Raw genomic sequence first — 15358 nt, 5'->3', positions numbered from 1 at the left:
TCAACATTCTATTAGATGATCTTGACTTAGTGTTTTATATTCATTCCTACCACACAGTCTCATCAAGTTTGCATCACTTTGAAAATGTCTATGGAAAAGGCAATGAGTGTTAAATTCAGAAATATTAGTCATTGTGTGAGTATTGTCATTAATAATTTTCATACTTTGGAAATTCAGGGAAAATCCCAGAAAGAGTTTTGAGGGCTTTATTTATGTCAAATTGAGCAATGATGGATTTCTAATAATGCTAACATAATATTTGGGATTTCCATAGTATCTGCCCTCCCAAGACCTCTAGTACTTTACAGTCACAGATTAGTTAGTTAAGCACCTCACTACCCATAGTATTTATGTCATGATTACTATTATATATCTATTTTATAGATCTACAAGGACATTTAAATAACTTGACCAAGGTCATATGGCGTTGCATGGAAAGTCAGTAGCAGTGTCATCAGAAACAGAATGTGCAAGAGTGCTGACTTCTAAACAGTAGAGAACACATTCAGTCAATTAGTAGAATAGCGTAGTATAGTTTTAAATGATCATGGCTGAAGAGGTGGCAACAGAGTGTTGGGATTAGGGATTCTAAACAATTTTCTTCCCAATCAGAGGGGTTACGGAAGAAGCGAAGACCGCACACGGTGGGAGATGTTTTAAACAACCGTGGTGATTCATTATAATGTATGCAGTTAAATATTTAGTATGTAGGAAAATATATATAGAATTAATGTGGAACACAGTTTTCAGACATACACATTATCTCCATTACTATTATTTGGAATGGTAATCATAACAGTGTAGGGCTGGAAGGGACCTTGAGAGAACATCTAGTCATGCCCCCTGTGCTGAGGCAAGACCAAGTAAACCTAGATAATCTCTGACGTGTTTGTACAACCTGTTCTTAGAAACCACTTGTGATGAGGACTCCACAACATCCATTGGAAGTCTATTCCAGATCTTATCTACCCTTATAATTAGAAAGTTTTTCCTAATATGTAACCTAAATGGCCCTTGCTGCAACTTAAGCCCATTACTTCTTGTCCTACCTTCAGTAGACATGGACAGCAATTGATCACAGTCCCCTTTATAACAGGCATTAACATATTTGAAAACTATTAAAGGTTCCCCACTCAGTCTTTTTTTCCTCAAGACTAAACATACCCCTTTTTTTTAACCTTGCCTCACAGGTCTTAAGATACGCGTATACCAGGAAAATGCACTGCATTAGAAAAACATGTTAACTAACACAAAGTTAAACACTGTCTAGCTCTTAGTGTGGCCTAAGACAGCAACATTTCAAAATGTATTAGCTGATCATGGCTAATCCTAGTGTCCTCCAGAACAAGATAGCATGTCAACCTGTGGCTAACCACAACCAGCTAACGTGTTTCTGTAGATTAATACACAAAGAATGCAGCTGCTTTTAAATGTATAACAAAACAGCAGACTTTCAATGTTGTAAGGTAAGCTCTCTTTTATTTTGAAGGGAAAAACATTTCTTTTAAAAACAATGGTAGTGGTATTAAAAATGATGTACAGTGTCTATGAATACAAAAATTCAGTTTTTAAATCATTTGGCTGTTGAGATGACATCTTGCCCAAAGTCTCTTGGATGCTCCAAAAACTAAATGGCATCTTGTCTGCAATTCTTAGCGTATGTGCAACGTGCCTCCGGTGGCACATGACCAGGATTCATCACCAAATTTTGGTCCGCTGGTTTGATCATTAGCTTCCCTGGCCCGGGCCAGGTACTGACGGGAAGTGAGAAGTTAGCGCTAATCCATGCCCCCCTTGTCTGCACTAAGAAGTTACTTAGGCTCTGCTGAGATCTACTGTTTGAAGAGTATTGTGAAGTGATTGGGCAGACTATGACAGAAGGCCAGAAAAGATGTAATATTGAAAAAATTCTAAACATTTAGTTTAGAAGCCAGAATACGTAAGAACCTGCTATATATGTTCCACAGACAGAGATTTTAATGGCCAAGAGCTGAACTAGAATAATATTATTAATCAGTGGTGTCTTTCTTGACTTCGTACTCTCTCTTGACATTGGATGAAATGCCATCACTATTGGTATGCCCATATCAGTTATGCAAGGATGATTATATGGACTATAATGGAGTGAAGAAATCAGAAACATTGAGCAATAATAATTTTAAAAACCCAGAAAATTTAAAAAAGCAGGAGGGGGTCAGAGAATAATCTTCCTCTCTTCCTTGAAATATGACTGGAGTGTTGTTTCAAAGATTTCAGTGTCTTTAGAAGGATTATAATTTAAGATCAAACAGACAGTTTCACTGAAGTCTAGTCTCTTAACATTCTGGTCTAGTTTCTGAACTTATAATTAAATATATAACTCACATACTTATTTTTTAAAAAAGAGTAATAAGGCTTGAAAGATCCTATTAATAGAAGAAGAATTTGACGTGAGAGGAAATATGCAGCCTGTGAAGATATCAGGTGTTATAGGCAACTGTTAATTTGTCTGAGGGAATTCAGATCAATGAAATCCTTTAAGGGGGAACTTGATCTGTGGAAGCTGATCAGCCTTCTTCTACAGGTTGTCTAGCCCCAGACTGGAGCACAGGCCTTGTACTAAAGTTTGTTTATATCTGGTAGCATAAATATGTTCTCTTCCTTCCACTTCTACCCAAGGGTGGCCATTTCTCCCATCATTACCCACACAGTGCCCTCCCAGTTGCCACTAATTCATATCCTACTTCTGAATTTTGTGTTGAGGGACTGGATCTGTTATTGACCTATGCAATGCACTGAGGTGAATTTTCACCCTTCATGCATGAACAAATTAATGGTTTTAAATACTATATGTTAGAGGAAAATTAGTGGTTTAGAGAGCATTATTGTTATTTTGGACTAGTATAGTTACCTTCCTTTTCATTAGCCATCATCTCTGATCTCATTCTGGCAAATTAACTGACTACAAAAGTGGAAGCTTTATCAGGGGATTCAAAAATATAAATGTACGCTCTTCAGATTGTTGATTTTCACAGTGAATAGCAAAAAGAGCCAAGGTGATTGTTTGGAATTGGGGCTATTTTCCAGCTGCTCACAAGGGATATGAATATATATAGTCCATAGGGTTATGTAATGTAGCTTTCTTATTACCATCGTAGCACTATACTTCTGAATTTTAAATATTTTATACATTCTTTCTATAGTAGCTAACTGGCAATAAGTAAAATGACTTCCTAGTGAAGAATTGTATAATTTAATTTACTTGTAAATGTTTTTTTCTTACTTTAATCCTATTCCTCATGGTTATACTTCCATACGGTGAACTAAATGTCTCTTTGTCTTTGGTGTTTTAAGCTCTTCAAATAGTTCTAAAAATTAATGGGCATCACTATCTTCCTCCAGTCTTCTTTTAACTTTATGGTGCCAAATTCTGCTTTCACAGTGGTATAAACTGACTTAAATGGTGTGGAGTTTGCCTCATTACATGTGCATAAGAACTTGTACAGGAATTTGGGATGCAGAACTTGTGCTGGAATTTGGGGTAAAGAAAGCAGCAAATAATTTCTCTTAGTAGTAATTTCTAAATTCTACATGTAATTTTAATTTGCTGCACAAGTATTTGGGGAAACAGAGCCCTTTATATTTTGGAATGGGAACTGTAGGAAATAAAAGGTCTAAAGTAAAGCCGAGAGGTATAATATACAGGGCAGACAGCAAATATCCTGCTAGGTATACTTATCTGGAGGTACAGAAAGAGGCAGCAAGTGACAACTGGAGCAGGAATTGAGGAAACAGGAAAGGAAAAATAGAATGACTGGAGACACTGATACTGTTGAGGTTTGACTGAAAAATGAGAAGGCTGTCCAAGCTGGAGAGAAGAGGAAGAGGGACAGATTTAAGATGACCTGAATCCTCAATATTTTTGGGAAGTAAGCAGAATTAGCCTATAGAGGGCGGCTGGAGAAGGAAATCAATCTAGAAAAGCCAAAACCAATCTAATAATAACTTTTTTTTTTTAAAGGCAGTCTAACTGCATCTATCTCCACATGGGCAAGAACTGGGATAAAGTTTCTCAGCAGGAAAAGTGGGGATTGTAGTGAAAGTCAAAATGAAGAGCAAATTAGTTTAAACAGTCTTTGAGATGATGAGAACATTCTTTGGGCTAATACCTCTAATTCCTAGAGATTTCTTGCGGATCAGATGTTAATACATGAGACTGAAGAAGAGAAAATGAAAACAAGGTGAATGCTGCAGCAGACTAGATGAGGAATCATTGGGTTGGTCGCACTGATTTGGTTCTGGGGGAAGAATTACAGTCCTGATTTAACACTGTACAAAGTAAATGGATGCTGAGGTGGAGACATTATATCAGTAGGAGTGTTGAATCACAACTCATTATCTGGAAAACTGAAAATTCTCACCACTGAAGCAACTAAACAATTGCAGTACAGATTCTGGTGGCATTGGTGAAAGCAGAAAGGAGCCTTTTTTGGTGCAAATATGAAGAAAGTGGAATTAACTACTTGGTTTTTGTTTTTGCCAACACTATGACTCCCTCCCAGATTTAGAAGAAGAATCGTATTTTATTTGACTTCTCAGTTTGGTTCTGAATTATTTTAGCAACTCTGAAACCTGTCACAATTCATTCTTTCAAATCTGAAATGCTGGTAAGAAGCAATGCTATCTGAAAGAAACATGATATTCTTTGCACGGACCTGATTTTATGCAATTTTCTGCAGCTCAAGAACTCCAGGCAAATAGGGTAGTGTTGGATTAGTAGGGAAGTGGCCAAATGCTTATTTGCTGTATTTGAGAATCAGAATAAAGATGGAACCTCCACCTGGTTTCACTTAAAATATCTAGATTTTAGGGAGGCTTAATATAAGACCTGAAAGATTGATGACTTTTTATAAGGAAGGTAAAACCTGGGCAGACAACATGGTTCAGTGAAAGAACTTGCTCCTACAGATTCACTGCATTTGTAGCAGGTATAAGTATGACACTTTCAGACAAAGCAATATATATATATATATATATATATATATATAGTGGACTGAATGGAAAATGGCCTAATACTTCTGGATTGGAGGCATGGCTGTATTGTCCCTACTCTATAGTTTTTGTTTAAAGAGATGCAGATCAACAAGCCAAAATGAAGACATTGACAGACCTAATTCCAAGTAATTATTGAAATTCCAAATGGTACTCATTAGTTAATAAAAATTGTAATACACACAATGAAATTTTAGTAAAAAGTCAGTTGGAGAGGAAAATGGGAAAACCTTTCCTATTTGGGACACATTGGATGGTATTATAATTTTATGTAGAGACACTGACAAGAGGTCAAACTTTAAGTCTAAAGTCAAGCACCTTCAGGCTTTTTTATTATTTATTTGAATTTAAAAATTATGGCATATTTTGAAACAATTACCTTTGTAAGCAGAATTATAAACTCAAATCTAAATGATGGTCATATTATCCTCTTTTAAAATATTGTACCATTAAACAGTTAGGTTGTTGCAAAGTCCAAAAGCATTTGCCTGGTAGAAGTAGGGTAGAAATGTTATTTCAAAGTATACAAATCAGTTACTGTCCTTTCTCAGTAAGACTATTCAAATATTTTCCTTGTAAAGATGCTTTATTTGGCTTTGATCTTTTCCCATTGAAAACAGGCTGTAGATATGCTTACAAGCTGTTTTTTTAAAGGAAACAAATACATATTTACACAATACCAATATTTATTTGTATCTATAGATAAACCTTTGAAAGATAATAGAAAAGATGCTAGTTTTATGAAGCCAAGAATTTTTAAAATGGCTTTGAAAGAAATGAAATTTTTATATTCCATATTAAAAAGTATTATTGTTTTATGCACTTGCTACATTTAGTCTTTGATAAATACATACTTTTTATCCAGTATTCATATTATTTAGAATAACCAGGTTTACAGCAATTTTTGGAGTTCACTTTTCAGGCTAAAGAAGAGTACCTGAAAACAAGGTGAATGTTCAGCAGACAAGGGTCAGAGGGTTAACAGTGATTCTTTTAGCATGCTTCACAGTATAACGAGACTATAGCTTAATTTGTAAAACTGTATGGATTTTTGTTTTCAGATAAATTGGTTTTAAAATATATAGATCCTAAAATATAGGATTTGATTAAAAGGTTGGTAAAACATAATTTCATCAAACAAAAAAACTTGAATATATAGTTGGGATGGGTATTAAAATCATGGATTTTTATTTTATAAAGCCAAAAAATAGAATTCTATATCAGTCCGTTCAAACCTATAATAATGCAGTAGAAATAATTCTTGTAACCCAGTTGGACTGCTGGGTCATGTAAATATATTATTTTGAAGTCAGTTTCACAGGGATGAAATCTGATCTATAGGAAACAAAGACAAATAATTTAACTAAAATAAATACATCATTTATTTCCAAAATTTTAAACAACATACAAAAACCAAATCAGTGAACTATTCTTTAATAAGGTAGAGGGGCAGATCCTCAGCCAGTGTATAAACTATGAAACTTTACCCCAACTAAGGTTCTCCTCCATTCTCCATCTATAATTACAGTAATTTTTTTTTTTTAGATTTGTTTCCAAATGTTAAAAAAGAGTCCATTTAGTTAAGTGGGTAAACGTGGTGTAAAATCTGATGACTTGCAGCTATGGCATCTTCCACCATCAGATGCCTGCATGTGATCAAACACTGGACTTTGAACATATTCCTAAAAGCTACGTGCAGGATTTTTTTTTTTTTTTTTAAAAATGCGCTAAGTCCACTTGTTTCGTTTAATTACATTTCAGACAGGCATTCCCAGGTCCTGAAGTGCCTTCCAAAACACAGTGGTTCCTGTCGGGTTTTCGTTGTTGCTTTCACGATATAAAGATCTCGGAGGATAGAAAGATGGGTAGTTAATATCTACATTTAACTTATTGCAGCTTTTGCCTTGCCTGCCGAGCCCGAGCGTGGCTGTGCTGGCGGCCAAGCAGACCTGGGAGCCAACGACCCTTTACGTTCTGCCTGGGTTAGTGAAAAGACCCCAGTCCCCACAGGCGGAGACCTGCCCTGGGGAGCACGCAGAGCTCAACGTCCTCTGCTTTGGCAGGGACAAGCGCTGCCGCTCTCGGGGGGTCAGCGCCCCTTTGCGGGCGGAGCGGGTGTGGGTGTGGGGCGGCGGGGGGGCCGCTGCGTCGGCACGGGCCGGGGCCGCGGGCAGGTGGGCTGGCTGGAGGGCGCGGGCGGCGGGGGAGGAAGGGGAGGAGGCGCGCAGCAGCGAGTCAGGTGACCCCCGTGTGTGGCAGGTGGGGCGGCGGGGGCGGCCACGCCGCGTGGAGGCGGAGGAGGAGGAGGCGGCGGCGGCCGGGCTGGCTGGCTGGCTGGCGAGGGGGCTGCGCCCCAAGCCGCGGCGGAGGCGCCGGCAGGGCCTGGGCCATGTGATGCCGGGGCGGGGGCAGGACGGCGAGAGGAAGAGGAGCTGGCGGAGGCGGAGGCGGGTAGGTGCTGCTCGCTGGGGAGCGGAGCCGGGCAGCAGCCGCCGCCGCGGGAGAAGGTGCCAGCGAGCCGGGCTCGGGGCAGAGCCGCCGCCGCCGCCGCCCCTCCCGCGGAATCCCAAGCGGCCGGAGCGAGCTGCTCCCCCTGGCTGTGTAGCGCGGGGAGGAGGAAAGGCGGCGGCGGCGGCAGGAGGGACCCCGCGCTGCAAGGAGCCGCCGCCACCGCCGCTTCATCCCTGCGGCACCGGGAGGCAGAGAGGAGCCCGGGCGCGCGCAGGTGGGCAGCCCCCTGCCCCCGGGGCGCGCCGGCTGCCGCAGGGCAGCCGCGTGGCTCCAGCGTCCCCCAGCCCGCTTTGGCGGGTCTCTGGGTGCGCGCGTGACCCTCCCCCCCCCCCCCCGGGGGGGGGCGGCGGCTCAGACGCGGGGTCGTCTAGTGCTGCACGAGTCTGTTCCCAGCTGGAAGCAGGGGTGCGTGAGTGTGAGAGAGACGCATCGTCTCCTGCTTTCACTCGGCTCTTTTTTAGGGCTTCAGCTTCATCCCGTGTGTATGAGCCTTTGAGGCACCGCGCGCGGGGGCGGGGCGGTTATTGATTGCAGTAGTTTCCTTGCATGGCTTACGGGTCATTTAGTTCGTTCTCCTACTTGCGTGAGGGAATTGGGAACAGCCAAGCGGTGCAATGCGGGTGCCGAAGGTGGCTGCACGCGTACGTTTTGGCAGGGAAACGATTGGCGTTTTTAGTGAGCACTGTGGAAAGCGCGATGCCCTTTGAGGTGAAATTTTGGCTAGTAACTTCAAAGGAGGCAGGGCTAGGTATAGTCAAGGATTTACCTGGCTTTTTGTGTTTGTGCTCTGCAGGACCCAATAAAGCACCATCAGGCTTTTGTTTTAGAGAAATTTGCTGGCAAATCACGTTTAATCTCTGTTTGGGAAAAATATGTTTCTCCAAGTTTGTGACTTTTGTTTTTTTTTTTTTTTTTTTTGATGTTGTCATCATATGCAACGCTATGTTAATTATAAAAAGCTTTTAGGATTTCAGATTTCAAATCTGAGAAGAGCCGTTGTCGTGCATGTGCTCGCAGTGGCATGAGGAAATGACTTAGTTTCAGATAGTTAATGACTTTGTAGCATTTTTCCAGGTAGAATGGTACTCGAGAGAATGGTTCTACGGTTACTTGTAGACAGGATATCAAAAAATTAATAAGTCGAGCCAAGAGAGAGTGTGCACATGCAAAAATCCATAATATTTCAAAAGATTATTTTCCCTTGAAACTCATTCAGTTGCTGAATGAAACAAATCTGGGAAATACAAATAGGCTTTTGCTTTTACAAGTAAAATATTCCCCCCCAAAATATATGATGACTGTAAGGTCTTTGAATACCTAGCCGGCAGTTTTGTTTGACCAGTGTGTAAATGTGTCATATTGGAGTAAAAGTTATTTTCTAATTTATTACAGTAAATGTAAAATTGACTTTTATGCAATAAGAAAATTACAGATTCTAACATAGTTCAATGTCGTATTGAAAATAAATTTCATGTTGTCAAGATTAATTTTTTGTGCATATCATTACAAATTCTATGGGGTAACCAAGTTATCCATGAAAAGTACCTTTTTGTGAAATGGTGATGTTTAAATGGAAGTTGGGATAGTCTTATATTTAATAGAAAACTATGTACAGATATTTTTGTGCCTGAAAAAGTTATAGTATTGCCTTTCAGGTTTATAAAGTATCCATTAAACAACTCAGAAGTAGATGGTGGGATACAAGAGTTTGGTTTTTTTTAGTCTTTAAATATTCAATTTAATATTGAATTAAATTATGTTGGAATCATATATTTCCTTACAAAGACATTTACACATAACACAGTGTTAGTCTTTTAACTGTGCTCATACATTTGAGAACATTTTACTAGTATGGTTGTGTAGTAAAATAAACGAAATGAAATATTTTGTGATGGTAGGCTTTACAGGATAATACGTGACTAATTTCTCCTATATGACTACAGGTGGCAGTGTAGAAGCCAAGAACAAAAACTGACAGAAGTTACTTTTCTTTATAAGAAAATGAAGAGAGCGTACACATGACTAAGCACAGGAACCTGAAAAACCACAGGTATGTGAAGTGATTAATCTAACTGCCTATGATACTCCGAATATTTACTGTATCCTGATATTACTGATTCATTAGATATTTTTGGACCAAATTTCATTTGAGTTATCTGATGCATTTAAATCAAGATCCTAATCCATATGGTAAAAAAAAATCATATGCAATAACTAAAGTAGAAAAAATGATCTGAGTTAGTTGTGCGGGAAAGGGGGTATTTCAACATCTTTCCCCAGTTTATTTTAGCTATAAAGAATTTGAACAGGGTAGTACTTTAAATAACTTGCTTTCTTAAATAAGTACATGGCCTCACATTAGTCATACTGTCATTTTTCCTAAATCAAATAGGACTTATTTTAACTAAAATGGACAAATTTCAGTTGTAATGGGAAGTTTCAATTTCTAGATGTTCTAGGAATCTTATTAGTACTTTTAAAGTTCATGCAGAGTCAAAAGCTTTAGACATGAGATAGAGGAACTTCAAAAATGTTTGTCCTCAAATTGTCCAGAAGTGGTGTTAATCTTTTAATTAAATATAGTATTTTAATCTTTAGATATGCTTTAATACACACAGATGACAGTGCAATAAAAAAATCAATGTGATTCCAAATACATGTAGTTCTCAATAATAAAATAACATCACTAATCTTTCATTATAAGGTTACTATAAAATACCAAATCAACAAATATCTAAAAATTGGCAGCTCTAATAGAGATGCTGCATGGAATCTTTTTGTGTATTATAATAAGGGGGGAAATCAGAGTAATTAGTGATGAATTCTGGTTAATTAACAAAAATGAAATAAGGTATATATCCTTTCTACAAGACTATCTCTGTGTCTTCAATGCCTATAGAAACTCTTCCCTGGGACCAAATTATCTGAATATTTTGAGGCCCTGGCTGAAAGAAGGTACAGACCAGTGGATTGAACTTCTGTTATATAGGGCAATTTGTAAGGTAAGGTGTGAATTTATATCACTCTAGTTATACTCATATAACTCCCATGTAAAAAAGAAAAGGAGTACTTGTGGCACCTTAGAGACTGACAAATTTATTTGAGCATAAGCTTTCGTGAGATACAGCTCACTTCATCGGCTGTGGATACTCTTATTCTCATCTAAGAGGGCCTTCTTTTTGTTTAGCTTATGTTGCTTTGAAACTAAGCTGAAAAAGCCAGTCTTATTCCAGAGTAAGAGGTCATCATGGAAACGTTAAAGTAATTTAACTGTACTAGTATAATTGTACCAGGATAACGTCCCATTTAGAGAAGCCTTTCAATTGTCCTTACCTCAAAAAGCTTACAATCTTTTTGCTGATGGAGTGCCTAGTACCGTCAGGTCCTGCTTCATAAGTGGGGCTTCTTGGTGCTATCGCGATATATGTAATTAATAATATCCCACACCTGTGATAGTTCTGTAGAACACATGGTTCTAACACAGTTACTAAAAATTAACGCGCCCAAAAATATTTAAACAACTCTTCTTAAGTTCTAGATTTGTTTATGCTGCAGAGACCAGTTCTCTCAATTATTTTCAGGGGATAGCCAGGCTAACCCTGGCCACCTTTTGATTAGGCAGTTTGCCGATCGCTTCCACCCCAAAGGGAGAATTTAACCTGTAGCTTATCGGGAAAGGGAAATTAGCTAAATAACGGGAAAATCAACACAACAGTAAGTATTGTGATCCTGATTTAGTAAAGCAGGTAAGCACATGAGTGCTTTAAGTACTTAATTTAAAGCAAATGGGACCATTTGCAGGCTTCATGTTAAGCACGTGTTTAAGTGCTTTGCTGAAAACATTAATTCACTCTGGTATCAACGTGTAGATGAGAAAATGAAAATATATATTTATATTTGTGTCAGGAATGTAAAATTTCAGTAGGTTCTTCTATTATAGTAAGTAGTCACAAAAATTAAGCATAATGTATAATGTAAGAAGAGCAGTTACTAAGCAGAGTGCTGTAGTTAAGGATTCATATTACAGAGTTTTTGCTATTCTGCATGCGCCTAGTACTGTACACTATGAAGTATTATCAATAATTAAACTAAACTATAGTTGTAAAATTCTCAAAGTATATTTTGTGGTATATAACCATTGCTTTTTGCATATGAGAATTCACAAAATGCAGCCAGTTGTAATGAATCAGTCTGCCACTAGTGCAAATTGGTGAGGATCAACTGTATTTGCCCTGCATTGGACTATCTAAATTGGATTTGATAGTGGCAAATAGTGCAAGCTGATATGAAATGAAAATGAATAAAGCCTTCACTATGAATCAGTTAATTGGTATATGGCTTCCTTCCCTTTGCTATACACCTCTCAATGCAAGATAAAGTAATCATGATTGTTTCTCTTGCAGTATTTATAGAGAATGATAAACATTAAAACTTCAACCGGTTTTTTGTTGTTTCATGTTGTATACAATATAACTAATAAAGAATAACTTAGTTGTGATATTTGAAAGCTACAGTTGTAGCGTTAGATTTGTGATTGATATGGTATGAATCAGAATGTCTTGGTAATAATAAAATATATAGAAATGTTTGCTTTAATGGGAGTTACCCGTATAAATCCATCATGTGTCAATGGCACAATAAATTTCATATCTTTGTAGCAGGGAGAACCATCTCCTGATACTGTGTTTTTTAATTGAAAATTCGGTGCGCTCCATGCACTCTTTCTTCTTGTCATAAGTGGCTGCACAGTGAATCATTTGATGGCTATCATAAAGATAGTTAAAGTCAGCATTACAACTGCTATGGAATCATGCTAGTATGAAATATATGTAGTAATCTGTTATGGTACTGTGGTTTTGTACAATAACATCCTATATTCCCTGTGTTGCTAGAACTTTTATGGGATTGCCTTGGAAGTGTTATGCGGGGATTGGGAGAAAAGACCAGCTTTGTGGGTCATTGTTAATGAACAGTGCGGTTGAGCCAGTATAATTGCTGACATTCAGGAAGCCTAGCTGAACGGTGGCGAAAAGACTGCAGAGAGGCATTTTGGAGAGAGTATGGTACTTACACCATAAGTTTCAACCAGTGAAGGGCCACTACTTCAGTTAAGAAGCATAAACTTAAATATAGACTGGTTATCAAGGATGAAAGGCAGTTTTATGTAAGACATGTTGAATGTCCCTGTTTCTACAAGAGGATGAAGGTTTGAGCTGAAGTCTCTGGTAAGTGAAAATTCCAGATGGAATAGACAGAGTAAGAAGATGGAAGAATATAGGACAACTGAAGAGTGTATGTTTGGAGGTATGTTTGGAGGTAGACACCCTAGTCAAGGTATTACTGGGACAGGTGGAGCCCCACTCAGAAGAAGAGAAAATAAAATGTATCTCCATCTCAATTCTGTGCATAGGTCACCAATGCTAATTTAATGGGATAGCTATTCCATATGAGGGCCCACCTGTTGTGTGTGGTAGTCATTCCAGTGCCCAACTTGTAATACGCTTTCCTGAAATAGGCACTAAAGCAGAAGGAAAAATACAGCCTTCAGCCATGACACAACACTGAAAAGCATCCTTACTTAATGAACATATATAAAGCTACAGCAAGTTAAAGTGTACCACCTAAAATTTTGACCTAGAGACATCCTGGTAGATAATGGAATGATCAGTGAAGAAAAAGAAAGTACTGAAAGGGACAAGTGGCAAGTGATCCTGATCAGTGACTCCTTGGTGACAGCCTGACAGAGCCATGCCCTCAGAACAGGGGGAAATCTGCTCTTTTCCTTGTATGTGTTCAAGTTTACAGATTTGACAAATAGAGCAAATATTGTCCTGAAGAAGTCTGAGAAATTTCCTTTTATTGTAGCTGCTTGTTTACTAGAACTGGTCACAATTTTTCAACCAACAAGATTTTTGTCAAAAAATGGCATTTTCTGAAAATAGAATATTTTTTTGCAACATATTGTCCATGTCAATAAATTGTTAATGAAAATGCTCACAATATTTTTAATGTTTTTGATTATAATTTTTCTTTTCCCTTACCACCTTCTCTCCTTTCTTGCTTTCTCCCCCCGCCTCCCAAATCATATTTGAAAGTTTAGGGTTTATTTTGAAAATGACTGGAGGGGTGAAGAATAAAGGAAGAGAACCTGAAAAATGGGAGACGAGAGGGAATCAATGACTTACTAATGAAATATTTCAAAAACACCAAAAGTTGTTCTCATTTTACAGGATTCAGAATGGACTAACTTCAAAATTTTCACAAAATTCTTTTTCTACGTTTGACAATCTCTGTTTACTTTTCCACAAGTATGGTGTCTTTCAGGATGTCCTAGCCTTCTTCCACACATGTCAACATTTTCAAACTTAAAGTTAGGCACCCAAATCCATACTTTTAGAGTATGTCTACACTGCAATGTAAGCCTAGGGTTAGTGGGACTTGAGTTGGGGTCCTGGGTTAGCGCAATTGCAGCGTAGAGACAATGGAGGTTACGCTTGAGGCCATGCTCAAGTGTGGGCTTACATTGCAATGTAGACCTACCATAAAGCACTTGAAAAAGTGACTTGATGTTTCACAGGTGTTGAGCCCATCTGCAGGTTTCATTCTACGTTCTCAATGTAAACTGTTAAGCCAATAAATGGCCGGTATATCTTGAAGTGGACTGTTCAAAGATCTGATAGCAAAACCAAAACATATATTGGAAAAGCAACAGAAATACTGTGATATGGTAGGTTTCAGAGTAGCAGCCGTGTTAGTCTGTATTCGCAAAAAGAAAAGGAGGACTTGTGGCACCTTAGAGACTAACAAATTTATTTGAGCATAAGCTTAAGCGAGCTACAGCTCACTTCGCGAGCTACAGCTCACTTAAGCTTATGCTCAAATAAATTTGTTAGTCTCTAAGGTGCCACAAGTCCTCCTTTTCTTTTTGTGATACGGTAATGAAATAAATGTTTTTTGACAGATGCATTGCATCATGGACTGGAGACTTGGTAGTTTCTGCAGGGCCCTGGGGACATCATACCTAGAATATTGCATATAATTCTAGATATCTCATGCCCAAAATTGTTTGTTGAAAGGAAAGCTGAGCAAAACAGTGAAAATTACTAAAACAGAAAGATTGATTTATTAAGAATAAAATAGCTAAGTATGTTCTGGCTAACTGATGATTGAGTTGGTAGATATGAAAATCATGTAGAAGTATTCGAAGGGTATAAATTTTAAGGAGGGAGAAGAATTGTTCATAGGGATTCAAACAACTAATGAATGAAGTTAAGGAAAGGAAATGTATTCTAGCTAGGAAGAAAAATGTCTCAACTGTAAAGTTTTTTAGATTATAGAATAGTCTGACAATGGAAGTACCATTGCTGGTCACTTAGATAACTAAAGCAAACAGTATAGAATATACCGAAGGGAATGAAGCAGACTTCACTAAATGTCTTAAGTATTTCTTCAGCTTCTTTTATACTAAGATCAAAAGGCATATTAGCTAAGTGAGTTTTCAAAGTTTTCATAAAGGAGAACTGGATACTTAAATTCAGTAAGTCCCACTGAGCCGTTAAAGAACAAATGTTTTGAGAATTACAGCACGTACACCTCAAAACTCTCATAAGGAAGTTAAGAGCTTTATGTAACTTGTGCTAATGAGAATTTTTGTAATGTTGCATCACAAATTTTCCTTTTAATGATGAGAGAAGCTCTTTTTACAGTGTAGAGGGATTATGTAGAATTCTCTGAACAGGAACCACCAAGGTGAATTGTCTTTTGTTTCAAATAAGAAACTAATCCTGTAATTTACTGTATGCCCAAAATATCCCTT

General features: G+C 38.1%; 1 long non-coding RNA gene across 2 annotated transcripts; it reads left to right on the top strand.

The window, feature by feature from the left end:
- Positions 1-7383: 7383 nt before the first annotated feature.
- Positions 7384-13531, top strand: LOC119842572. Of its 2 annotated transcripts, none has more exons than XR_005288769.2 (5): positions 7384-7482; positions 9486-9592; positions 10442-10544; positions 11124-11256; positions 12435-13531. It is a non-coding gene; the product is annotated as an uncharacterized LOC119842572 (long non-coding RNA). The 2 variants fall into 2 exon arrangements; XR_005288770.2 differs by lacking the exon at positions 7384-7482 and adding an exon at positions 7655-7756.
- Positions 13532-15358: the final 1827 nt, after the last annotated feature.

This window comes from Dermochelys coriacea, chromosome 1 (genome assembly GCF_009764565.3).
Source record: "Dermochelys coriacea isolate rDerCor1 chromosome 1, rDerCor1.pri.v4, whole genome shotgun sequence".
NCBI lineage: Eukaryota > Metazoa > Chordata > Testudines > Dermochelyidae > Dermochelys > Dermochelys coriacea.
The sequence above is the reverse complement of the archived record's forward strand: the minus strand, read 5'-3'. Positions and strand labels throughout refer to the sequence as shown.